General features: G+C 32.7%; 1 long non-coding RNA gene across 1 annotated transcript; it reads left to right on the forward strand.

The window, feature by feature from the left end:
* The first annotated feature begins 1,384 nt into the window (after positions 1–1,384).
* LOC118491285 lies at positions 1,385–1,839 on the forward strand. The gene is made up of 2 exons (XR_004891136.1): positions 1,385–1,507; positions 1,658–1,839. It is a non-coding gene; the product is annotated as an uncharacterized LOC118491285 (long non-coding RNA).
* Positions 1,840–8,271: the final 6,432 nt, after the last annotated feature.

Below are 8,271 nucleotides of genomic sequence, written 5' to 3' on the forward strand. Positions count from 1 at the left end.
GCCGGCTCCTTCCCCTTTGCCTCTTTAATCGTTGCCTCCCTCATTCGCGATTCAATAGATCTTGCCAAAATCCCATTCGCGACTCTAATTCAAGCTATCTTCTCTAAATCAAGTTTGATTATTAAAGGTATGTTGTTTTGATTTGTTCATCACCTGTTTTAGATTATTAATGGTATGTTGTTTTTCCTCACCTTCTTTTTTGGTTATACTAGGTTTGTTCTTCCATCTGAGCTCTCTTTCTCCATAGTGATGGTTGTTGAAGACGAAGCAGCGGCAATTAAGGTGGTTTTCGTGGTGGTTCACTATGGTTGTTGACCTTCCCAACGACTGAGGTTGTCGGCGACGACCTAGGGTTCATAATATGTAAGGTTTCCTACCTAGATCTACTTTCCAACCAGTTCAGATAGAAGTTTGGGTATTTGAAATATGTGTAATCTTAAGTTTCTGATTTTAGGTTTAGGATTCAATTACTTTCTTGGTGTTTTTCTGTTTTAGAGTAATCAATGTCAGCTTGAAAATTTGCAGCTAGAAAATTTTCTTTTGGATGCTTTTCTAACATCTCGAGTTGATCATTCTCCTCACGCTTTTTCTTTCTCATTCACGATTTGATGTTCTAGATTCTTCTCTAGTCTAGATTCCTCGTCGATTCTTCCCCTCGTTCTTAATATCCTGGACATCTCATTTCCATGCAACGCATTCTTTTTGATCTTGTACCCGCTTGCTTCACATAGGCTACACAAGCAGTACACTGAACACCAACCCAATCTCGATGAAAAAGTAGAAGCAACTAAAGAAGGGTGACGAAGCTTCTTTGCATCCCATAGTGCTTTTGCACTAAGCGACTACCGGTCCAGAGTCGTACAACGAAGTGATTAGCATACCAGAGTGACGCAAGGCTCTAAGCTCGTACCTTATAAGTAAGCTCTTTATGCTAAAAGTTTCAGATTTTGGATTTTGTATCCTTTCTCGACATGTTAGGGTAAGTAAAAGATGTTAACTTTTAATTGTTATTTGAGTAGTTTATGTTTATAATATTTTAATTTTATATCTTTTGAGTTTTTTTAAATAGCTTTGTTACTTTTTTTTGGAGGCATTTATGTCAGATATGTTGTAATACTTTCATATTTGGGTTGGTTTTGTGTTTTTATAATGTTTTGTGAAGTGCTAATGTGAACTGAGCTATAGTGGTCTCAAGTCGCTCACATTAAATGGTTGATTTGAAAAAATATGTTTTCAAATGATATTACGACAAGAAGAAAGTCATAAATGTGATGATGTTTGATCTAATTAAGATCATATATAAACAGGCTAACAAGAAGAAAAACCATGATAATGTCTGTGAGTTGATTTGTTATGGTTTTGGTGATTTTGTATTCAGTAAACCCTGGCCCCAACTCTTTGAACAACAACATAATGGAAAGAACGCGATTAGGAAGTGTTATGGGTCGAAGAAATTAGACCGCTTGATGGATTTCAGCTCACACCTACCAAGATTTTCATGGAAGAGGTAAGCTTTTTTGTATCCAGTATAAACCCTATTGAAAATTTGTCACCTCTTGGGATAATTTTATTAAATCGTGTGTCAATGTTCAATTGTGGAATCTCCTTTCTAGGGTTTGATTTCAACTGTGGGCTTTTAACAAAATAGCATTTTTAGGAATTGGAGTTGAATATGGAGAAGGTTGTGAGACATTCAGACAAGATGGGCCCTTGAAAGTTGAAGTTGTAAGCATTTTATTGTCTATCTTAGCTTATATTAGTTTAAATCAAACATGTTTCCTGTGAAATGAAAATCTGATCCTAAATTTTGAAGTTAATCATCAGCTAATTTGATGCAAACATTTAGTCTTTATGTTTTTAAGAATGTGGCTATTTTATATGCAAAATTTTTAAATAACAGATTACAAGAGGGGCTTCTTAAACGGATTCAATATGCTATGAAACCAACAATCAGTTGCAACTGTTGATGGCTGGCTAGACTGTTGCGTTCTTCTCCCCATCCAGAAGTCACTGCACGCAGGTTTTGAGACTACTAAGGCACGGTTAGACACTACATGTGATCGTCGCGAGCGCCGAGCAAGTAAACCTTCAACTTTTTTCTGTATCATTCGACACCATCAAGAGTTCAATATAATTGATCTCAAAGATGAACCCCGACCACTGACACCTAAAACACTAATTTGTGGAAGATGACACTCGGTTGTTTCATAATTATTAAGTTTTATTTCTGGATGATGACACAACCATTTACTTATCTGAATAGTTTAATATGTTTTTTTTTGATTCATAGTTCTGGTCTTCTAATATGCTTTAATAAGTTTAATAATAGGAGTTTACCTCTATAAATCGATTTTAATTATAGGAAGATGCATTTAGATGAAAGAAAAGCAGGGTATAATTGATAGTTTTACATCTAGATTATTATTTGCAATATTCTGAATTTTTTAGAGTACTGGTATTTTAACTAAAAATTTTCTGGCATAGTGACATACTTTGGGTTGGAATTGGTATAAATGAAAATAGATATATACTGGTATCGTAGCTTGGCGAGCAGTGGGGGAAAAACTACTAACGAGAGTTGCTTTGTCGAAAAGAGGAGTTCCAGTTCTGGATTGTGTTTTCTATGCAGAACACATGGAGACAAGTGATCGTCTCTTCGCATCTTACGGGTTGGCACAAATGGTTTGGCTGATTGTTGGTCAGTGGCGCAAAAGCCCTCTTCTTTATGCATTTAGTACCCGGGATGTTCTAAACTTTTACTCATCTATCGAGGGTTCAAGAAAGAAGCAAAATGCCTTTCACGCGGTCATTTTAACTATTATTTGGAGTTTATGGAAAATGCGGAATGAATTTGTTTTTAAAGGTAAGCATGTTCAGGTGGCTGAGACCATGGAGGAGGTCAAGAACATGAGCTATCTTTAGGGTCCTAAACCGGTCGAAGGAATTTTCAATCACATAGGACAAGCGGTGCATCATGTTGGCTTACAACTGCAGGTAAATTTATTATTGTTTGGTTTTACTGATGTGGTCAACTGTTGGGTTAAAATTGTGGTTTGAAACCACTTTTGGGTTATAACAGTGTTTGGAACCACCGTTGGGTTAAAGCAGTGTTTTGAAACCACTTTTGGGTCAAAGCAGTGTTTGAAACCACTGTTGGGTTAAAACAGTGTTTGAAACCACTTTTGGGTCAAAACAGTGTTTGAAACCACTGTTGGGTTAAAACAGTGTTTGAAACCTAAGTTGGGAGTCTCCTTGTTGTTCCTGTTAGGTAATATTATAAACAGAAACCTTTAATTTCTTAATCACTTACCATTTAAATAACCTAAACTTTTTTAAGAAGTTCATTTTTTTGAAAAAAAAAACTGTTCAAGCCAACCTGGCCAAACTTTACACGCTACCCAATCCGCTCATTTTGGTTTTGTGAAGGTGCAGCTTTGTGAGCGAAAATATAGAGACAACTGAAGAAATAGATATGGAATATAAAGAGCTGGCTCTTGAAGAAATAGACAAATGAAGAAATAGGTTCATTGTAAAGGTGATGTTGATTATTTTCATTTAACATACACTTCATGTTCAACCCATTTCACCTATTTCCTTTTATGCTTTTCTTTTACCAATTGGACCGTTATACACAATCTGAATTAACATATTCCTTATTTAATGGATCAATAGACAATGTAAACCAAACCCGGACTAAACCAAAGCCAACGATTTGAAAATAGGTTGATCGAACCAGTCCGTATGATATTGTTTATTCGCAAAGCAAGGATGAGACTCTTGATCAAATATTGGCATTCATTCCGAATTTAGGGCGGTTAGGTTCTTGAATTTTGATCATGTTAAATGACATGCTGAATAATGACAAACAAGTCTATGTTGGTCCTTTTAGTTGCAAGCAAGGATGAGACCCTTTGTCAAGCTCAAAGTTCAGATAGATCACTCTTATCAACAGTACCTTTCGTACATTCTATATTTTATTTATTTTTTAGATTTTAATGTATCTTATATGATTACTGAAAAGAGGTTATCAAATGAATGATACAAGATTTTCAAAAAAAATCAACCTACTTAGTTCCAATTGGTTGAAGCTAACTTTTATCGTGCAATGCAGAAATTATGTTATGCAGTACATTCTCGAGCTGCGGATTCCTTCGGCCGTGTCCACGCTGACCTCTCAATTTAAGGGTAACATGTGCAGCTAACAATTCAAAAAAATCAGCAACCATGTGGTAGAGAAATATTTAGCTGTATTAGACGGCTAATCAGGTAAACCATCATCCATGAACTGATCTTGGCTACTCATTTCAAACAGTTGCTTCATATTCTAAACGACAACTATGTTGTTCAAATCGTTCTTCATGTTGCTGAGGTTTGTAATCTTCCACTAAAGTTGTGGTTTATTTTATAAGTTGCAAAATAGGCGGGTCGGATTGACAGAAAGTTTTGTAAACAAGTGTTCCATTTTCATTGTTTACATCTTTGCTTTTTAATTAATCTGCCCTAGATTGGCAGCTTACCATATAAAGATTCTATGCCAAATTTATTCAGATGGAAGAAGAAAAACTGTGCTTTGTTGCAGATCGCTTAGTGAAATCAGGGCAGATTGTTATCTGGAATTGGAAGAGGAAGAAACAAATCACGACTGGGGCTGAACTTACTGAATGGAACAATTAATGAGGCTAATGGATTTGGTTAGTATATCGGATAAAAAGGACACCTGGGAATGGCAAGGTAACGAAACAGATGGGTTCTCTGTTAAGGGGATAAAAAGGATTTTGCAAGAATTGAGGGATGTTAGTTCGCTCTATGCTATGAATTGGTGTCGTTGAGTTTCAATTAGATGTAACCTTTTCACGTGGAGGAAAGAAATGGATAGGATCATTACGGTTGATGCCTTAATCAAACGAAATATTCAAGTTATTTTGGATGGTTGCGCATTTTGTAATAGCCTGGTAGAGGCCTCAGAACGTATCTTTTCGGGATGTGTTGTTTCTACAGCGATATGGCTTTGGGTTTGCCACTGGTGTAAGATCCCTTATATATATGGCTTCAATTTTTGAGACATGCTGGAGTTTCAAGACCACACAGGAGCAGGTGTTAGAAAAAGGAGGTGGTTCATACTTGGCTGCCTTGCATGTTGGCTTGGTAGTTTTGTCAATGATGTTCAAATTTTGGTAAAAAAAAAATATATAAACTGTGAACTGATTCCACATTGCCTTTTGTTTCATTCATAAAAGGGTCGCCAATCTATTTGTTTATATCTTACATTTAAATGAAATTTACTAAACAATTAAATGTCTTTAGATATTTTAAAAAAATTACTATTATATTCTAATGTATAGATTAGACTAGGTTATAACCCGTTAATACTCACGGGTTGTTAATCTATCTTTCTAAACAAATATATATATATATATATATATATATATATATATATATATTAATAAATGAAAAATTGTATGATGAATAAGGTGTATGAATAAATGATAAAACGGTTTGTGGCTGATTGTATGAATGGATAGCATAACAAAAACTGCATTGGAAGTCGAAACAATTATCGATAAAGTTTGCACACTAAATAATATCAAAATTGAGTTATCAATTAAAAGAAATACTAATAGTAAACTAACATATGATAACATGTAATAACTTAAAATTCAAAACCATTAAACATTGTTAAAAACTATTAACCATAACACAGTAAATGTATATCATATGAAAACCAATTATCCAAAACCTAAATGTAAAACAACTAATCAGTAATCTTTTTATGAGGTACAACCAATTCAACATTCAAGACTTGATGAGTTTCATCAAAAGAAAAGTGAACCGTATCACCCTCGTTAATGCGAGCACGTTTCATGAATCTCGACCATTTGCATACGCATACCGAAAACCTTCTCCTCTCTTTTCACGTCTGGTACGGTTGGTAAACTCCTCTTGCTCAATCAAATGCAGAAGTCTGACGGTCATAGGTTTTAAATCAGAATCAAGTTTAGCCATCCTTGAAACATTATCAGGCAGCCGCTGTATTGTTTTTAAAATAAAATTAATAAGAAGAAGAATATAAAAATAATAAACTATTTTTATGTGAATAAAAAATGTAATTTTTAATATATAGTAGTTCCAAGAATAATACTAAAATTTACAAAATCTTTAGAAGCCATACGAACAAACTTATAAACACGACCATCTTGTTGTTCATCAATAGGTGACTCATCAACTGCATCGATAGGTGCAACTACAGGCTGGAAATCACATATAACATTTATTAGAATAACAATATAGTAATTAAATATATAAAGAAGCAAGCAAATGTATAGTTACCTCATCAACTTCTACATCAGCAAAATTAATTTCAACACCATTTTTTCCAAGAATTGTTAAATGGAAATAATTTCCAAAACCTCTTGTGAATATTAAATAACAACCGGCCTCCAATTGAAACAGATTAACAATTACATCAATACTAATGGAGAAACCGACTTTACCATCAAGCGTTTCAATCTTGACGTGAAAGATTTTGTTGCCTATATCTACAATGGAAATAATATCATTTGATGTATAATCAAAGAACTTTGGCAGGATAGACTCCAGAATCACCTATAGAAATAATAAAAAAATAATAAAAATGTTAGTTTTGTAATCAGTTCATAAAACCTAAATATATTAACATAAATAAATTGAAAGTAAAAAGTAATCTTTCAATAAAGTTAGATGTTGTAGATAACATCGATGTCCAGAAAGAGTTTTGAATCACACCATCAATGAAATGTGTTACTTTGAATGTAGAAAAATCGACAGGATTGAAGAGCACCAAACATCCTTTTTTGAGTTGTAAATGTTTGACAACATTTGACCAACCATGAAAAAAGAAATGTTTTCCTTTGGCTTCGCCTAAAGAAACATTAAATGTTCGGCCATCTTGACTTTGTATCAGAACATTTTTAGGTGCTTTATCGTTACCCCACAATTTGGATGCAGCGTCTGAAGGAATCGCCTGATAAAGGAAGGAATCCAAAATAAGTTATAATTATAATTCTAATTTATAAACCATAACATAATTTTAAATTGTATTTCATGATAACAACAAAAACAAAGTATAATTAATGTCTGAATTAAGAAACTACCAACAAAAGTTCGTCCGCTCCATTCATGTGTCTACAAAAGAAAGGTTCTCTAATACTGATTCAAAAAAGAAGATATTAATAAAATATAAGTTGTTAATGGTATTATGCGCTACAAATGATAACATTAAAAACAAAAAAATACCTTGAAGAACTTTCAGCCCTATTAAAAACCTACAAACACATGTAACGTAAACAAAACATTTAAGATTATATATTATAAATTATGAAATTAATTAAATTAATTATCAATTTTAGTTATAATATATGCTGATTACTTTAAAAACATATATGAAATAAAATCAAATGAAAACACATACCCAAACGTTATCAACCATGTGATAATATATGTTTATTAGTTTAGAAACATGTTACATAATCCATGTTGATTAGTTACATAAACAACAATGTGATCGAGATGTTAAAATAACAGTTTCTTATACATTAATAGGTTTCATAAACATACAGAATTTAATTATCGTACATTGTAGATTTGCTTCACGATCAACAGCAAGTAAGTTGATTTTGATTCGGACAACTTAGATATATAAACAAACTGTTTTGTTATTATACAGAAAACCGAATTCCAGAATATCTATATATATAGGTGACATATAGTAAGATAGAACAAATCAATGTTATTACAAATCTTTTAAAATTTTATATAATAAATGAAGATACATATTTCCAAATATGTATTGATAGAAATCAATTATAATTGTTTCCTTATAATTTGTTACAATTAGATGGAACTTTCCAAAAATATCATATCAATACGAAAATAAAACCATTCTTGAAGAATCATGATAAAAGTCAAATGTTAATGAATTAAAAAAAACAGATTTCTTCATAATCAACAATATATTTAGGTTTTATTTATTTATTTTTTATTATTTAGGTTATATGGTAACAAAAACTGAATTTCACACTAACCACATCATAAGCATATCAACAACATATACATATTACCAAAAGACTTGTCTAACAAACCATAAGTACTATCCCAAAGTATCAAAACAAATCAACCATAAAACCACACTTAATATTCATACTTAACCATCTAACATAAACATAATAAGCAACATTCACGAACGGCCTCTTTTCTTTGTGATCTTGGGTACGACTTTGGTCAACATCAAACGCT

The sequence above is a fragment of the Helianthus annuus genome, chromosome 4, assembly GCF_002127325.2.
Source record: "Helianthus annuus cultivar XRQ/B chromosome 4, HanXRQr2.0-SUNRISE, whole genome shotgun sequence".
Classification (NCBI taxonomy): Eukaryota; Viridiplantae; Streptophyta; class Magnoliopsida; order Asterales; family Asteraceae; genus Helianthus; species Helianthus annuus.